Raw genomic sequence first — 18,116 nt, 5'->3', positions numbered from 1 at the left:
ATTTGGTATTTTTAAAATTATGAAAAAATATCATAAAACTGTCTAAATTTTGCCAATATGCTGAGTGTGGAGTCTAATTTTAATTACCATCACCCTTTACTAGTGAAACTAAGCCATTGGTCTTTTCCTTTCCAATATTTCCTATTCAAATGATTTGCCCATTTTTAAATTAAGTCTGTAGTTTTTTCCCAGTAAATTATAGGAGTTCCTCATAGATGAGTACCTTGATGTGTTCAACATCCCAAATACTTTCTTCTAATATACCCCTAATCTATTAACTTTGTGTATGATGTCCTTTTTTTAATGGAAATCCTTAACCTTGATGAAGTCAAAGTTATCACTTTTTTTCACTTATGATTTGAGGTTTAGGGACTTTGACTTAGAAATCATTCTCCACCCTAAGGCCACAAATGTATTTTCCCCCATTTTATTTTACCATCATACACACACACACACACACACACACACACACACAGGTTATTTTATATTTTGGTTTTAATTCATCTGAAATTTTCATGTATATATAGTGTAAGAGGAAAGGCAACTTCATTTTTCTCCATAGAGCAAGTTTTCCCAACACTATCTACTAAATAATCCACCTTTCCCCCTCAGATTTGTGGTACCATCTTTATTAAATATTAAAGTTATCTATTAACTTGGTTTCTTCCTGAGGTTTATATTCTGTTTCATTAATCTAGTTGTTTCTTCAGCAACACTACCATACTGTGTTTATTATCTTAGCTTTATCAAGCAATGTGCTTTGTCAAGATTCCCCTTTCATCAGTCAGAATTCTAGATACATTTCAGTGAGATCCGCTCTAGCCATTTGAAACAGAAAAAGAATATATTAAGAGATATTACATAGATCACAGGCTCTCCAGAAGAGGCAGAGTGTGAAATAGGGTTCAATGTTATACAGCCAGAAACAATGCTCACACACACCACAGGGAACACTCTAATCAAGCAATCAGATATCATCACTGCTCAACACCAATACTACACACTCACTCAACCAGCTACGAAGGCACTCAGTACTGAATATACGAAGCTCTTAGATTGCTACCCTGCTAGACACAGTCCCTGCTGCACACACCAAAGGATACATCTGCGCACCTAATACTAGAGGATGATAATGAACAGAGGTAGTAGTGGCCCATCCCTGTCTTGCTTGTGACATAAAGAGAATGCATTTAAATATCCCCATGAGAGAGACTTCTTTCGTAGTTTAGGATATGCTCAATTTTGAGACTGTTCCATGTGGATTGGAAAAGAGTGTACTTTCTGCATATCTCACAAAGTTCCCTTTGAATATACCTCTATCAGCGTCTACTTCTAAATGCCTATCTCTACAGGGAGCTCAAAATCAGTACAAGAAGACTAGCGGAGGACAGATGCTATGCTTTCCCCCTCCACTCTTCTCTTTACTGTAGCCCCTTTACTCAGTAAAATTTTCTCTTTCCTCTCAAAACTAAAAAAAAAAAAAAGTCTCATGTTTATGAATGGAAAAAGAGGAATTCAGGTGTGGAAAGGAAGGAAAAAGAAAGGAGGAATAGGGAGATAGTGTTGATTTCATGGATAGTAGCCAGCCAGAATGCCTTGGTATAGACTGAACAGATATTATGAAATGATCTATATATATCTCATCTAAGAATAACTTAAATATAATATTTATAACAAGATAAAATTATAGTCCTTTTGAATTCTTTCTAAGAGAATTTCAAGTGTTTAGGGTAGTGATTAAAGAAAACAAATAACACTAAGCAGGTTACAAAGAGGAAAGAATGTGCTTATTAGTTACAGAGAAGGGCACATGATGGTGGAGTGAGAGATAATAACTAAAGGAAAAAAGAGAAGGAAATAATGGTGAAGTCTTCAGATTGCAAAAGGCAGCATGCATGCAATGTGACCTTATCTGTGAATTCTTCAGATTCTTCAAATAGATTTTTATAAAGTCTATTAAAAATTAATTACTTATTGTAATTTTGTTTGGTAGAAAGTGCTGAAGAGACTGTTCTCTGTGACCCAGGTTGACTGAGTCACAACAAAACAGCATGAGTGAGGTTGGTGGAAATGGCAGGGTAAAGACCTCCAGAAAGTCACTCCTTAAACAATGAGAACATTGGTGAAAAAAAAAAAAATTGTCAAATTGAATTTTTTTGAACTCCGGAAGTAACCTAAGCCTGGCAACCATTGAAGGAGCATTTGTTAAAGAAAACTGGCTGAACTTTGCTAAGAACAGGGAAAAATTTAACAGCACTTTAACTTACCCTTCTCCCCAGCTCTGCAGTAGCCTTGAAAACCAAAAACCTCCCAACATGGTGAAAAACAGCAGCCTAAAAGTCACTGGAGAAATTAACTGAAACTGGTTTGGAACTCTCCAAAAATGTATTCTCAGAGAATTGTCATTATTTAACCTGTTTGGCACATCCCTAAACTTCTAGTGGTAGGACTTGCATTTACTTGACCTGACTCAGAGTTCATTCATTTCAGACAAGTTTTTTCCCAGGGGCACTTATTGAAAATAATCAGTTCCAATTGCTTAATATTGCCATTGTCTGAGAAAATGACAACAGGGGGACAAACAAGAAGCTGACCAAAACACAGAGAAAAAGTGAGAAATAAGATGTCTATGGGGGCTCTGAAAACTCCAACATATTCCTGGGAATCTACAAGGACACACACAAGCATGGAGAAGGCCGTGTGAGTGCCAAGAACCATGTGAAGTTCCATGAAAGACCTAAGGAGGCCCTAATCTTTCACCTAGCACTGATCCGAAAGCTCTGTAAAAGCTAGAAGTGAAGGCTAAGAAAGAGTTGTACGCTACCCAAATATTGAAAGAGTGCCCAACTGGCACACAAAGCCCATTGGCAAAGGGTAGGAAGCCTACTGGTTCCAGGCATTTAAGAATCTCTGTCCAGTCATTAGCTGACCCTTAAGCTTAATTGGGCAGAAGCGTCAGCAGCCACATATGACAAAAAATACAGACTTCACAAATTAGTTCAGAACAGTGAATAAGCAAACCCATAACAAACACAAAAAATAACAACAAAATCTGATTTCCATTATTTTAAATGTCCTGTTTTCAATTTTAAAAAGTGATAACACATGCAAAGAAACAAGGAGGTATGATTCATACAGAGAAAAAGAGGAGTCAAAGAAAAAAAGAGCTAGAGGAGGTTACACAGTAGACTTCCCAGACAAAGACTTTAAGTTAGCTACTTTAAATATCTTCAAAGAATTAGGAAAACCATGTACAAATAATTAAAGAAAACTCTAAGAATTATGCCACACCAAATAGAGAATATCACTTAAAGAGAGGGAAATTGTAACAAAAGAACCAAAAAAAAACCCTAATAAATTTAAAAGGATTAAAATCATACAATTTCCTTTTATCACAATGGAATGAAATTAGAAATCAATAAGAGAAGGACATTTGGGATATTCACAAATATGTCAATATTAAACAAGACGCTCCGAAGTTAAACTGTCAAAAAAAAAATCACAAGGGAAATCAGAAAATAATTTGAGGGGCATGTGGGTGGCTGAGTTGTTAAGCATCTGACTTCAGCTCAGGTCACAATCTTATGGTTCATGAGTTTGAGATTCCACATCAGATGAGCTCAAGCCCCACTTCAAATGAGCCCTGCTTCTCTCTCTGTCCCTCTCCCTCTGCCCCTCATGGGATTCTCTCTCTCTCCCTCTCTCTCTCTCTCTCTCTTTCTCTCTCTCTCTCTCTCTCTCTCCCTCCTTCCTCTCCCCCTCGCTCTTCCCCTCACTCATTTGCACTCTCTCTCAAAAAGAGAAAGAAAGAAAGAAAGAAAGAAAGAAAGAAAGAAAGAAAGAAAGAATTTGAGATGAGTAAAAATAAAAACATAATAAAATCCCACAACAAGGGGTGCTGGGGTTGCTCAGTTGGGTAAGCAACTGACTCTTGATTTCAGCTTAGGTCATGATCTCACAGTTCATGAGTTCAAGCCCCAAATCAGCACTGTCAGCACAGAGCCTGTTTGGGATTTTCTCTCTCCCCCTCTCTCTCTACCCATCCCCCAGTCAAATTATCTCTCAATAAATAAATAAACAAACAAACAAACAAACTTTTTTTAATCCCACGACAAAACGTATGGGATACAACTGAAGCAGAGTTGAGAAAAACTTATAACTAGAAACACCTATATTATAAAAAGAAAAAATCTCAACAATAACCTAACTTTCAACCATAAAAAAAAAAAAAACTAGAAAAAGAAGGGCAGACTAACCTTAAAACAAGCATAAGGGGGAAAAAACAAGTATAAGGAAGGAAACAATAGAGTATATAAATGAAATAGAGAATATAAAACAAAAGAGATTAACATACAAAACCAAAAGTTGGTTCTTTGTAAAAATGACCAAGAAAAAAGCAAAAGAACATTACAATTATTAAATTTTGGAATGGGAGCATTACTACCAACCTTACAAACGTAAAAAGGACTATAAGGGAATGTTATGAACAATCATATGCCAGTAAATAACCTATGTGAAATGGACAAATTCCTAGGAAGATACAAACTACCAAAACCAACTCAAGCAGAAATAGAAAATCTGAATAGACCTATAAAAAGTGAAAAGATCAAGTTAGTGGGGCTCCTGGGTGGCTCAGTCAGTTAAGCATCTGACTCTTGATTTCTGTTCAGTCATGATCTCACAGTTGACGGGATCAAGCACTGTGTCAGGCTCTCTGCTGACAGCGTGGAGCCTGCTTAGGATTCTCTCTCTCCCTTGTGTGCTTGCTCTCTCTCTCTCTCTTTCTCTCTCTCTCAAAATAAATAAACTTAAAAAAAATAAAAGATCAAGTTAGCAATAAAAAAATATATCCCAGAAATAAAAACCCCAACCCAGATGGCTACTTAAAGAATCAATTCCAATCCCGCACAAACTCTTCTAAAAAACAAAACAGAAGGGAATGCTTTTTTCCACGTCATGATTATGAAGGAACAATGCTGAGCACTCTCATGATGCTGCCCAAAGCTAATTCTCCTAAAACTTAACAGACTATTCCTTTTTAGTCTCTTTCCCTGACTTTTCTTTCTTTTCCTGGGCATCTGATAAGATCCCATTCCCAGACCTTTACCTCCTGCCTTTATCTCTTAGCAGTATCTGTATCTCTGGTAGTTATTTCAAAGACAAAACTTTGGGGAAGTAGGTAAACTTTTTTTTTTTAATGTTTATTTGTTTTTGAGAGAGACACAGAGCAAAAGCAGGGGAGGGGCAGAGAGAGAGGGAGACACAGAATCTGAAGCAGGCTTCAGGCTCTGAGCTGTCAGCACAGAGCCCCACGTGGGGCTCGAACTTATGAACTGTGAGCTCATGACCTGAGCCGAATTCAGACGATTAACTGACTGAGCAAGCCAGGCGACCCTATTTTATTTTTTTAATTGGTTAAATGTTTATTTATTTTGAGAGAGAGAACAAGCACACACAAGTGGGTAAGGGCAGAGAGAGAGGGAGAGAGGGAATCCCAAGCAGGCTACACACTGTCAGTGCACAGCCCAAATAGTGAGATCATGACCTGAGCTGAAATCAAGAGTCAGACACTTAACCGAGTGAGCCACCCAGGTGCCCCAATTTTTAAATAACTGTCTAATCTGACAGGGCTCTGTATACGATCATGTAAGTGTGCACGGCCAACCCCCAGGAGAACTATTCACATCACAGACCTAGAGATGTGTGTCTCCATTACAATTTTTCAGCAAATGGGAGTAAAGCAGCTTGATTTCACAAAAATCAGTAATCTCAACCACCTTATAACTAATTGTAATTCACATGCAAAGGCCATGATGACCCTGATTTTGATATTCCTAGTGAGTAAGGACCACAAAGGAAACTAATTATCTTTTTTTTTAATTTTTTTTAACGTTTATTTATTTTTGAGACAGAGAGAGACAGAGCATGAACGGGGGAGGGTCAGAGAGAGGGAGACACAGAATCTGAAACAGGCTCCAGGCTCTGAGCAGTCAGCACAGACCCCGACGCGGGGCTCGAACCCACATACCGCGAGATCGTGACCTGAGCCGAAGTCGGCTGCTTAACCGACTGAGACACCCAGGCGGCCCATGAAACTAATTATCTTTTAACAGAAAAACTTGATTCTCTTTACTTAAGACACATGATTATTTTTTTAATTAATTTATTTTTAATTAATTTATTTTTAATTAATTTATTTTTAATTAATTTATTTACTAAACAAGCCAAAATCTAACATCCTTTTCACGCAAAATCTGACTCCTTTCTGGACTTTCAATTTCTGTAATGGTTTCCTGAGCTGACCAGCCTCCCCTCACAGCAAGGAGTTTTACTTTTGCCCCAGTAATCTATTCTAAAGCGTCACGTACAAATTCTACAAAGAGATTTTAATTGTCTGTCATTTCGTGTTGAGTGTTTTTGAAATCAAAGAAATAATTCTCAGGGTTCTTTTTTCATTTTTCTCCTGGAATTCATCTTTACACACTAACGGGTGTTCTCCTCAGTGTGACGAGGCTTTATGATTCTCTGCCTCCTGGATGCATTCCGTGTGCATAGCTTGGTTCATTGGCCACACTGATTCATTTACATAAGTTAATCACCTTATAACCGCAACAGTTTTAATAAGGTCCACTGGGGAATCCAGCATGCCTTTGTTAACTACTTAGTCTTACCACAGAGAAACATTTAGAGACAGAGAGTAATCAGTGAGACAAGTGTTATAATGAATCGCCAGAGGCATCCTCTAGTCTTATCTGTGATATTGGCAGAAGCCATAGGAACACAGGAGATTAATTAAAAAGTTGGATTTTCCTCTGGGTCATCTTAAGAAGTGGTCCCTATTGACCTGTAATTTGTCAAAAAGTAACCAAACTCTAGGCTTCTCCCTTGCCTGAACTTTGCGCGTGTTTGGATTATAAACGCCTAACCTCCTGAGTGCCATTTGACCCAGCAGAGCAGAAGCAAATTAGTACCCTACAACCATATTCCTTTGTGCACACCTCCCTTCATTATGAAGAGAAAACACAGTGTACACAGAGAATTGTCCATCTCGATTAGAGTTGAATACTTCACCAGGGCCCTGTGTGGCTAGTTAGTCCATGCAATTCACTTACTCTTGTCATTTCCAGCTGAAATGATCTCTTGCCTTAGGTCCAGTGAGGGAGGAAATTCAAGATAATAAATTCTTATCATCTAAGAAATGTAGAACTGGAAGAAGTCATAGTACGTGCTTTGTCCATTCGTTTTACAGGAGAGAAAGCAGATGCTGCAGAAGTTTGTGATTGAACCAGGTCTAGACCTCAAGGCTTCTAGGTCAGCGTTCTCCCAATGAAAATTGTAAGAGTGTCTGCTTCCTGAAGACAAGTCTGGAAAAGAATTAAGAGATTGTTTTAACTGAACTGTGGTTAGGAAAATATGATGCCGTATTATTTCTTCCTTTGAAATTTTGAAATCTACTTCATAGTTTCCCTTTCTGTTCTATTCTTATTGCCATTGTTCTTATTAACTCATGCTCCTAATACTACCACAGCCTCCTGCTTTGGCTTCTATATGGGAGTCATTCCTATTTCTAATCTAGCCTGCATATAACTGCCAAATAATCTTCCTAAAAATAGATCATGCCCCAATCTATTTAATAAAATAAACTGTCTAAGAGTGCCCGGGGTGGCTCAGTCGGTTAAGCATCCGACTTGGTTTCAGGTCAGGTCATGATCTCACAGTTTGTGAGTTCAAGCCCCACATGGGACTCTGCATTGTCCCTGTGGAGCCTGCTTGGGATTCTCTCTCTCTCTCTCTCTCTCTCTCTCTCTCTCTCTCTTTCTCTCTCCCTCTCTCTCTCTCTCTCAAAATAAATAATAAATAAAACTAAAGTAAAATAAAATAAAGTGTATAATCTTAAAGTCTTTGCTCTTTTTCCTGCTTCATTAATTTCCGTAAGTTTGTCCCTATATCACTGATTTTTCTGCTCTGCCTCATCCATCCTTGCCTCTGCGGCATCCATTCGAGATTGCAGCTCAGTTATAGCGTTTTTTATTTCATCCTGACTAGCTTTTACTTCTTTTATCTCCACAGAAAGGGATTCTAATCTATTTTTGACCCTAGCTAGTGTTCTTATTATCGTGAATCTAAATTCTGTTTCAGACATCTTGCTTGTATCTGTGTTGATTAAGTCCCTGGCTGTCGTTTCTTCCTGCTCATTCTTTTGGGGTGAATTCCTTCATTTCATCATTTTGAAGGAAGAAAAGGAATTAATAAGGTAAAAAAAATAAAATTAAAAAATTAAAAACACACACAAATCAAATAAATGATGCTAGATTATAGGTGTGTTTTTGTCTGGGTGTTGAAAGGGGCTTGATAAGTTAGAGAAAAAAGGGAAAAAAGAAAAAAAAAGAAAAACGTTTGAAAATTTGAAAAAAAATGAATACAATGAAAATGAATAAAATGAAATGATGGAAGTAAAATAGAACTTGAAAATTTTACAAAAAAGTAAAATACATAGTAGAAAAAAATTTTTTAATATTTTTAATAAAAATTGAAAATGAAAATAATTTTTTTCTCTTTCTGTATTCAAGAAGAAGAAAAGAAATGAAAAAGAAAAGAAAAGGAAAATTGAATAGATGGACCAGCAAACAGACTGAAATACAATTGAAATTACATCGTTTTCCCCTAGAAGTCAAACTATGAAGCACTTTGTAGTCTGTAAACTAAGCAGGCGGAGAGACGTGTTCCTGAAGAGCAAGGTTGGCCCAGTTGGGCAGGGCTTAGTGTAACGGCTGTGTTCTCCACTAGATGGCGCTGCTTAGCTTACTGGGGTGGATTGTTGCTGTGCTTGTAGGTGCGTGTGCGTATGCGCATGCGCGGGAGTGGGGAAAATGGCGTCACGCAGCTACCCGTTCTCTAGTATTGCAACTGTGCTCTCTCCAACCAGCAACCGAGCACCCGTCCTTTGTCTTCAGCTTCGGTCCACTCCCTGCTTTTACACAGTCCGTAACCAAGCCCCAGGCAGCACCTCCCTCCTGAGTTTTGTCTCAGATGCAGCTGTTTTCCCGGCCCCTTACTTCTGAGGGACTGCGATTTTGACCCGTTCTGCCTCTGCAGGAGGGTCGCACAGAGAAATGGCCGGTTGCTCGCCACACCCAGGAACGTTCATGGGATTGTGCTGCTGCCGGTGCCCAGAGACTACAGCTGGGGGCCAGCCTGCCCAGAAAAATTTCATGCGATTGTGTAGCAGAAGGATTTCAGGGATTATGAAAAATCACAACACCCATCTGGCACCAGGCTTCATCCTTAACGACCTTGTTCCAGCACCAGCAAATGTGGTTCTTCTCTGGGGCCTGCTGGGGTGGCCATGGAGACTCTACCAAATGTCCCCCAGCAGGAGAACCGCCTCTCCCCATGTGGTCTGAGGACCTCCCCAGACTCCATTCTGCTCCTGGGGATTCACCCTTCCCACCAGAGCACCACCAGGTATTGGGCTGCAGAGTTTCAGACTCTGTGCTCTCCATTTATAGTCTTAATAGAATTTAAACCCCCTCCTTTCTCCTTTCTCCCTTTTTTGTTCAGTCCCTGCGCTGTTTCCACTTTTCCACTTTCTCTCCAGGTGCTTCGGGGTGGTAGGTGCTTTTCCTGTACTCTACCCTCCCCCCATCTCTATCCTCTCTCCACAAGCAAAAACAGCTCCCTGCCCTCTGCAGCTTCTCTCTCCCCCAGTTCACCGCTCTGTTCCATGTACCTGCTGAGTTCTGTGGTTCAGGTTGTGCAGATTCTTGTGTTAATCTTCAAATCAGTTTTCTAGGTGTGCAGGATGGTTTAGTGTTTGTCTGGCTGCAGTTCATGGATGCAAGATGCAAAAAAACTTCCATGCTGTTCCACCATCTTGGCTCCTCCTGCAATGAAGTTTTTCATAACTGTTGCCATGAATGAAGTATCTTTTAATATATTTAAAAACCATTTTTATTTCTTTTCTTGAACTATTTAAACTTTCTCACTTCCCTTTATTCATTTGTACCTCAGTTTCCTCGGAGGACCACTGTAAAGATAGCTTATCTGCATACAATGTCAAATACAGTGCCTGGAATGGAACCAGCACAATATATAAGTGGTCATCATCGTCATCATCATTTGTTTGTTTATATCCTCTACCCATGTCTCTACTGGGCTGTTGACCTGTCTTATTGCTTTTGAAAGAACTATTGAAGTGTAAGAAGGGTGAACATACACCCCACTTTGTCTGAAAAGGCCTAGAGTATGCCTATTACCCTATCATAGTTAATAGTGCCCCTTTGCACTTCAAGTAGGTTGTGGTTTGAATGATATGTTCACTATCAGTTTGCCATTTGGTTCTCAGACTTTGTGGTGGTTTAGGCCATGAAGAACTTACTCTGTTTAAATGTCATTGAATTTGTCACTCTTTTCTTGCATAGCTTCTGAACTATGTGTCTTTTCTAGAAAAGCTTTAGACTTCCAAGATTACAAAGATGGGTACTAAGGAGAGCACTTGTTGGGATGAGCACTGGGTGTTATATGTAAGTGATGGATCGCTAAATTCTACTCCTGAAACCAATATTGTGCTGTATGTTAACTAACTAGAATTTAAATAAGAATTTGAAAAAAAAATAGTAATAATTGCAAAAATGGTCAGAACCAACTTCTTCAGAACTCCAGATACTAAACAAAGACTTGTAACCCTAGGAGAAAAAAATATTACAAAGCAATTCTTCCATGTTTTCTTCCTGTACTTTTGAGGTTTAATTACCTACATTCTTTTATTCATTTGGGAATTTTTAATTAACAGTTTTATTGAGGTATGATTCACATGCTATACAGTTCACCCTTATAAGGTCTAAAATGTGGTAGTTTTTACCATATTCACAGAATGATGCAACCATCATCACTTTCTAATTTAAGAACATTTCATCACCCCCTCAAAAAAAACCCTGAACTCATTAGCAATCACTCCTCATTCTCTGCTTTCCCCAGATTCTGACAACCACTAATCTACTTCCTGTTTCTCTCATTTGTTTGTTTCGGATGTGTTCATGGCTAGGGCTGTCATAACAAAGTACCACAGACTGAGTAGCTTAAACAACAGAAATTTATTTTCTCACTATTCAGGAGGCTAGAAGTCCAAGATTAAGGTGTTATCAGGGTTAGTTTCTTTTGAGGCTTGTTTCCTTGTCTTATAGATGGCTGTATTCTCCCCATGCCTTCACCTGGTATTCTTTCTGTGCATGATTGTGTCCTATGCTCCTCTTCTTATAAGGACAACAGCCATAAGAGGCAAACCATAAGAGTCTCTTAAATACAGAAAACAAACATGGTTGCTGGAGAGGAGGTGGGTGGGGGAGATGGGCTAAATGGGTGATGGGTACTAAGGAGGGCACTTATTGGGATGAGCACTGGGTGTTACATGTAAGTGACGAATCACTGAATTCTACTGCCGAAGCCATTATAACGCTATATGTTAACGAACTTGGATTTAAATAAAATGTAAAAAAAAAGGACACCAGTCATATTGGATTAGGGCTCACACTACTGGCCTCATTTTAACTTAGTTGCTGCTTCAAAGACTCTGTCACCAAAGACAGCACTGGGAATTAGGACTTCAACATGTGAATTTTGAGAAGAGACAATTTAGCCCACAACATTGTACAATTCATTTAAGTGAGATTGTACCATAAGTAACATTTCGTATGACTTCTTTCGCTTAGCATGATGTTTTCAAGGTTCATCTGTGCAGTAGCATATATCAGTACTTCACTCTTTTTTTTGTATTTCATTATATGAGATATATTCCATTGTATGATATACTACATTTTGTGTATCTGTTCATCAGTTGATGGGCATTTGCGTTATTTCCACTGTTTGGCTATTATCCATAATACCACTATGAATGTTTTACTTATAGGTTTTTGTTTAGACACATGATCTCAATTCTTGAGGACTAGAATTTCTGGATCATGTAGTAATCCAATGTTTAAGTTTCTGAGGACTGCCAAATTATTTTCCAAAGTGGCTGCACCATTTTACATTCCCTCCAACAATGTATAAGAGTTCCAATTTCTCCACATCCTTGTCAATGCTATTACTGTCTGTCCTTTCTATTATAGCCATCCTAGTGAGTGTGAAGTGTTATCTTATGGTTTTCAAATGCATTTCTCTGATAACTAAATATGATGAGCATGTTTTATGTGCTTATTTGCCATTTGTATATCTTTGCTACAGAGCTGTCTATTCAGATTTAAAAAACTTTTAATTAGGTTGTCTTTTATTGCTGTGTTGTAAGAGTTCCTTATATACCCTGAGATACCAATTCCATACCATATATATGACTTGCAAATATTTTCTCCCATTCTGTGGGTTGTCTTTTTACTTTATTGGTGGTGTCTTTTGAAACAAAAAGTTTTTCATCTTGAAGTCCAATGTATCTATTTTTTTTCCTTGTGTTTTTTGGTGTCCTAAGAATCCATTGCCAAATCCAAAACTATAACGATTTATTCCTATATTTTCTTCTAGGAGTTTTATGGTTTCACCTCTTTCATTTGGGTCTTTGATCCATTTTGAGTTAATTTTATATTTATGGTATGAGGCTGCGGTCCAACAGCATTCTTTTTTTTTTTAAGTAGGCTTTACACCAAGTTCAGCTCCCATTGTAGGGCTTGAACTCACCACCCTGAAATCAAGACCTATGCTAAAATCAAGAGTCAGGTGCTGAACCAATTCAGCCACCCAGGTGTCCCCAACAGCATTCTTTTGTATATGGATATCCAATTGTTTCAGAACCATTTGCCAAAAAGACTATTCTTTTCCTCATTGAAAGACTCTGGCACCTTTGCTGGAAATTAGTTTACTAAGGATGAATCGGCTTCTTTCTGGACTCTCAATTCTATTCTGTTGATCTTCATGTCTGTCTTTATGCCACCACCCACCCCCCCCACTGTTTGGATTACTATAGCTTTGTAGTAGGTTTTTAAATCTGATAGTCTGAGTCTTCCAACTTTATTTTTCTTTTTCAAGGTTTTTTGGTCTTTCTGAGTCCCTTAAAATTCCATATAAATTTTAGGATCAGTTTTTCCATTTCTTCATGAAAGGTTGTTGGGATTTTAACAGAGATAGCTTTGAGTCTGTGAACCATTTTGAATAACATGGCCACCTTATGAATATTAAGTCTTTTAATCCATGAACGTAAGATGTCTTCACATTTATTGAGATGCTGTCTAATTTCCTTCAGTGATGTTTTTTAGTTTTCTATAGTCAAGTCTTATACCTCTTGGGCTAAATATTTTCCTAAGTAATTTTTATGCTATTGTAAATGGAATTATTTTGTTAATTTCATTTTCAGATTGAAGTGTTTTATATAAATCCTGTGTTGATTCCTTTTTAATATTTATTTATTTTTGAGGGACATAGTGCAAGCAGGGGAGGAGCAGAGAGAGAAAGAGAGACACAGAATCCAAAATAGGCTCCAGGTTCTGAGGTGTCAGCACAGAGCTCAATGCGGGGCTCAAACTCACAAACCATGAGATCATGACCTGAGCCAAAGTCAGATACTTAACCAACTGAGCCACCTAGGCACCCCTGTGTTGATTCCTTTTTAAATAATATTCCTCTTTAAATTAAGGGAGATCTTCTTAGTCAAGCCATTTTTTGGAAGCTAGTGTGGGAAAAGCCTCGAAGAGTATTCTAAGCCATCAACACACAGTGCTGCCACAGTGATGCCATGGGTAGCACATACTTTCTGTCTGTAAAACTGCAAGGTGATCTGACCTTCCCTTGTGATTGGTTAATAAAGGAATAGCTGTAGAGCTGCTCGCCACACAAGATTCTCCTCCACAGGTGGCATGGTTGCAAAGATAGTACTTTAAGTTTTCTCATTCAACTCTGACTCTTCTGTCACATTGTGATGCCAACCAAGTAGGTTACAGAGATTCTTACAGCCATTTCTCATCATGTTCCCAAAGAGCAGGCAATTGTTAGCCTCTGTGGAGAAGTTTATGCCTTGCTGCCTCTGCCCCAACTCTGTAATGCTGTCATCCTGGCATCCTCCCTTACCCTGATCCAATTTCAGATGCACTGATTAGCATTTCTCTGTATGTTTTTGCATTTTGAGCGTTCCTTTTTTAATTAAAACCGATGACGTTCCCCCTTTTTTCTAATTGTCCTTGTACTCAGTTGATCTCAGAGAGAAAGACAATGAGCAAATAAGCCTTTAACCTTCATCTTCCATTTCTAATTTTTGAAAGCTAACATTTGTTGAATGCATAAATATGTTCTATGGCTGTGCTAAGATTTTACATGCATTATTTATTGATCCTAATTACAACTCCATGAAATAGGCATTGTTATTACACCAACTTGGCAGATGAGGAAACTAAAGCTGAAAGACATTAAATAATTTGCTCAAGGTCACACTGATAGGAAATGGTGGAGTCAGGGCTTGACCCTGGATGCATTGAACTCCAAAGACATTCTTAATTACCATGTTTTTTACTCCCACATGTTGTTATCATCTCCCTCCTATGTCTGCCTTCTGGAGTTATCACTGAGGAAATCCAAATCCTACTTAGCAAGCTGTAGGACCAAAGGTGAGATTAAAACTACAGATGACTATTGCTTTCCTCAAACAATGGATTTTAAATGCTTTTAATCAATTAACAATATTTTTTAACTGGGCTTTTTTTCAAGCAACTCAGGATTTCCACTCTTCGAAAAATCAGAAGATCTAGTAGGACAGGAACTATATATTCACAGAGCAACAGTTAGTTTGTCCTATGTAGTACCCATCCTTTTTAGAAGGTGCATTCACTGTCTGGTGAGCCATAGCCCCCACCCAGTTCCCTTGACTCATTTGTACTATCTGCCTGGCACCTGGCTCATCTGAGTTTGTGACCTTTTGTCTCATTCCTCTTCCACAAGAGAAACCTCAAAATGTTTTTGAATCTCAAATTCTTCTCATCTTTGTAGGAAATGTCCCCTCTTCCTACAATCATTTTTCACATTGCCTCACTTCCAGACCCTTCATCTTGCTCATTTCCATCTACTGGAATTTCAAAATTTGTGAATATACTGGAGGCAAACTCATGGGGACAGAGTAACAGAATTTCTATCTCTCGTTGGACTACGAAAGAAGACCATGCACATTCCCCACCAGAATTAGTTAAGCCCAACTCTGCCAAAACATCTTCCCAAAGAGACTTCCAGAAGCTTTGGACAAATTGAAATTCAAATTCTACATTCTAACAAAATTCTTCTGAACCAGTTGTTCTGAAAGCGTGGTTCCCAGACCGGCATGAACATTACTTGGGAACTTGTTAGATATACGAATTCTCAGGCCCCACCTTAGACCTACTAAATCAGAACTTGGTGTTTTAACAGGTCCTCCAGGCGATTCCAATGCATGCTAAAGTTTGGGAGCCACTGTTCCGGACTGCTGCTTTTGTTGTTGTTGTTTTTCTATTTTTTAACATTTATTCATTTTTTGAGAGAGCACAAATGGGGAAGGGGCAGAGAGAAAGAGGGAGACACAGAACCCAAAGCAGGCTCCAGGCTTTGAGCTCTCAGCACAGAGCCCAATGCAGGGCTCAAACCCACAAATCGTGAGATCACCACCCGAGCTGAAGTCGGACGGACGCTTAACCAACTGAGCCACCCAGGTGCCCCCTGGACTGCTGTTGTTTGAAGAAGCTGGTAACTAACAAAGCAAAGATTTGAACTCAGCTCCAGCATGAGCCCTGACCACAAACTTGCCTTCTCCTTTCCACTACTCCTTGCCAGCAGTCACTACTTTCTTAGTAAATATCATAAGTCCTCATCTAGTGGATCCATATAGAAATGCAAAAGGGACTGATATCAAACCATGTGTGACTTTCTCATTAAAACTTCTGACATTTTTGAGTTTTGAGATATGTTTCCAATTCAAATCTTCTCACATTTCTCTTATTCTCCAGGATTTTTCAAAGATAAAAACAAAAGCCTCTTCCTCCTCAGAATCTCCCCTAGGCCTCCAGCGGCATGATCATCTGTGACCTGGCTCAGGAAGCTGACCAGCCACCAGACGGGCCACCGGCCCAGCAAAGCCAATGCCAGACACCATCCTGAGTGGCTACCACCAGCTACCACACTTCCGAAGGTGCTCGGCTCTTCAGAGACCCTTCCCTCCCCACCCTACTGTGTCCCACCCCTTGGACTAGGAAGCTGCAAGGAGCAGAAGCGCTTGTGTTCTTTTACGTCAAAACAGCCAAACACCAAAAAGGAAATTGAGAGAACCCTGTTCTTTACTATCCAAGCCACAGATGAGCTTTCCTGATGTCCAGTTAACCATGTGCCTTGCATCAAATGGGAAATGAACTATCAGCCAGGAAAACAAAAAACAAAAAACAAAAACAAAAAAACCCCAAAAAACCAAAAAAGCAAAAACAAGCCAGAACAAAACAAATGTGCTTCTCTGCAAGCAAGCCCAGTACTCTGGGATCTATTTAATCTAGGCCTGGTGACATAGAACAATTTTCTCTTTTTTGTTGTTTATTTATTTTAAGAGAGAGCATAAGCAGGGGAGGGTCAAGGACGGGGAGTGTGGGGGGGCAGACAGAGGATCTGACGGGGGTTCTGTAATGACAGCAGCAAGCCCCATGCAGGGCTGGAACTCAGGAACTGTGAGATCATGACCCAAGCTAAAGTCAGATGCTTAACCAACTGAGCCACCCAGGCGTTGCAGGGCAATTTTCAATGGATAGGCAGTCTTAGAGTATCTCTCAACACAAGTGCCCTCCTTAATGCCCATTCCCCACCCACGTCCCTCCATCAGCCCTTACTTGTTCTCTATAGTTAAGAGTCTCTTATTGTTTCCCACCCCCCTTCCTATATGTTCATCTGTTTTGTTTCTTAAAGTCCACAAATGAGTGAAATCATATGATATTTGTCTTTCTCTGGTTGACTTATTTCACATAGCATAATACACTGTAACTCCATCCACATTGTAGCAAATGGAAAGATTTCATTCCTTTTGGTGGCTTAGTAATATTCCACTGTATATATAGACCACATCTTTATCCATTCATCAGTCCATGGACACTTGGCTCTTTCCATAGTTTGGCTATTGTTGATAATGCTACTATAAACATGCATGAAGGGTGCATGTGCCCCTTTGAATCTGTATTTTTGTACCCTTTGGGTAAATACCTAGTAGTGCAATTGCTGGGTTGTAACATTTTACAATTTTCAGTTTGAGAAGGATACTCCTGATTTAGAGAAGTGTTTCCTAAATTTTTGTACATCATGTACATGGAGAAAATTATATTTGCACAGTGCACAGGAACAAACAGATACAACCAGGAATACCTGGTACAAGGATTCCAGCCAGCCTGGACCTCACCCAGCTGCCCCTATGGCAAAGGGATCAATATTTCAGAACCCTTACAACACATTGAGGTACTTCATGTGGGAGGGCACCTCAGGAGTACAGCTCTGACATAGAAGATGGAGCTCAGGCAAGATTAATAAATTATGCCAAAGCTTATCTCTTCTTATCTGTAATGAGTTTTACTTTGGTTTATTCTATATTAAACTTATTACTCTATTTTCACAGCTTCAGGAAATAACCCCCTAGATACATTCTTGGTTACCTGCGACATCCTTCAAGTACACACACACACACACACACACACACACACACACATACACATTTTGCCTTTTAAAACCTGATCTTAACAGGGGCTCAGTTAACCTGATCCTGGGTGACTCAGTCAGTTAAGCATCCTACTTCAGCTCAGGTCATGGTCTCATGATTTGTGACTTCAAGCCCCACATTGGGCTCTGGGCTGACAGCTCAGAGCCTGGGGCCTGCTTTGGATTCTGTCTCTGTCTGTCTGTCTGTCTCTCTCTCTCTCTCTCTCTCTCTCTGCCCTTTCCCTGCTTGTGCTCTCTCTCTCTCAAAAAATAAATAATATAAAAAAAATTCTTTTTAAAATAAAAAAATAAAATAAAATAAAACCTGATCTTAAAACAGAAGCACTTATGCAATCATATGGTTGATATCTTTAGGTGTTTCTGCCTTTTCTTCCTTTATAAGACTGTCAAATTCCCATAATTTCTTACTACTTTCTTAGTTTTTCAATTAGCTT

This window comes from Acinonyx jubatus, chromosome B3, assembly GCF_027475565.1.
Source record: "Acinonyx jubatus isolate Ajub_Pintada_27869175 chromosome B3, VMU_Ajub_asm_v1.0, whole genome shotgun sequence".
NCBI lineage: Eukaryota > Metazoa > Chordata > Mammalia > Carnivora > Felidae > Acinonyx > Acinonyx jubatus.
This window is presented reverse-complemented; position numbering follows the sequence as displayed.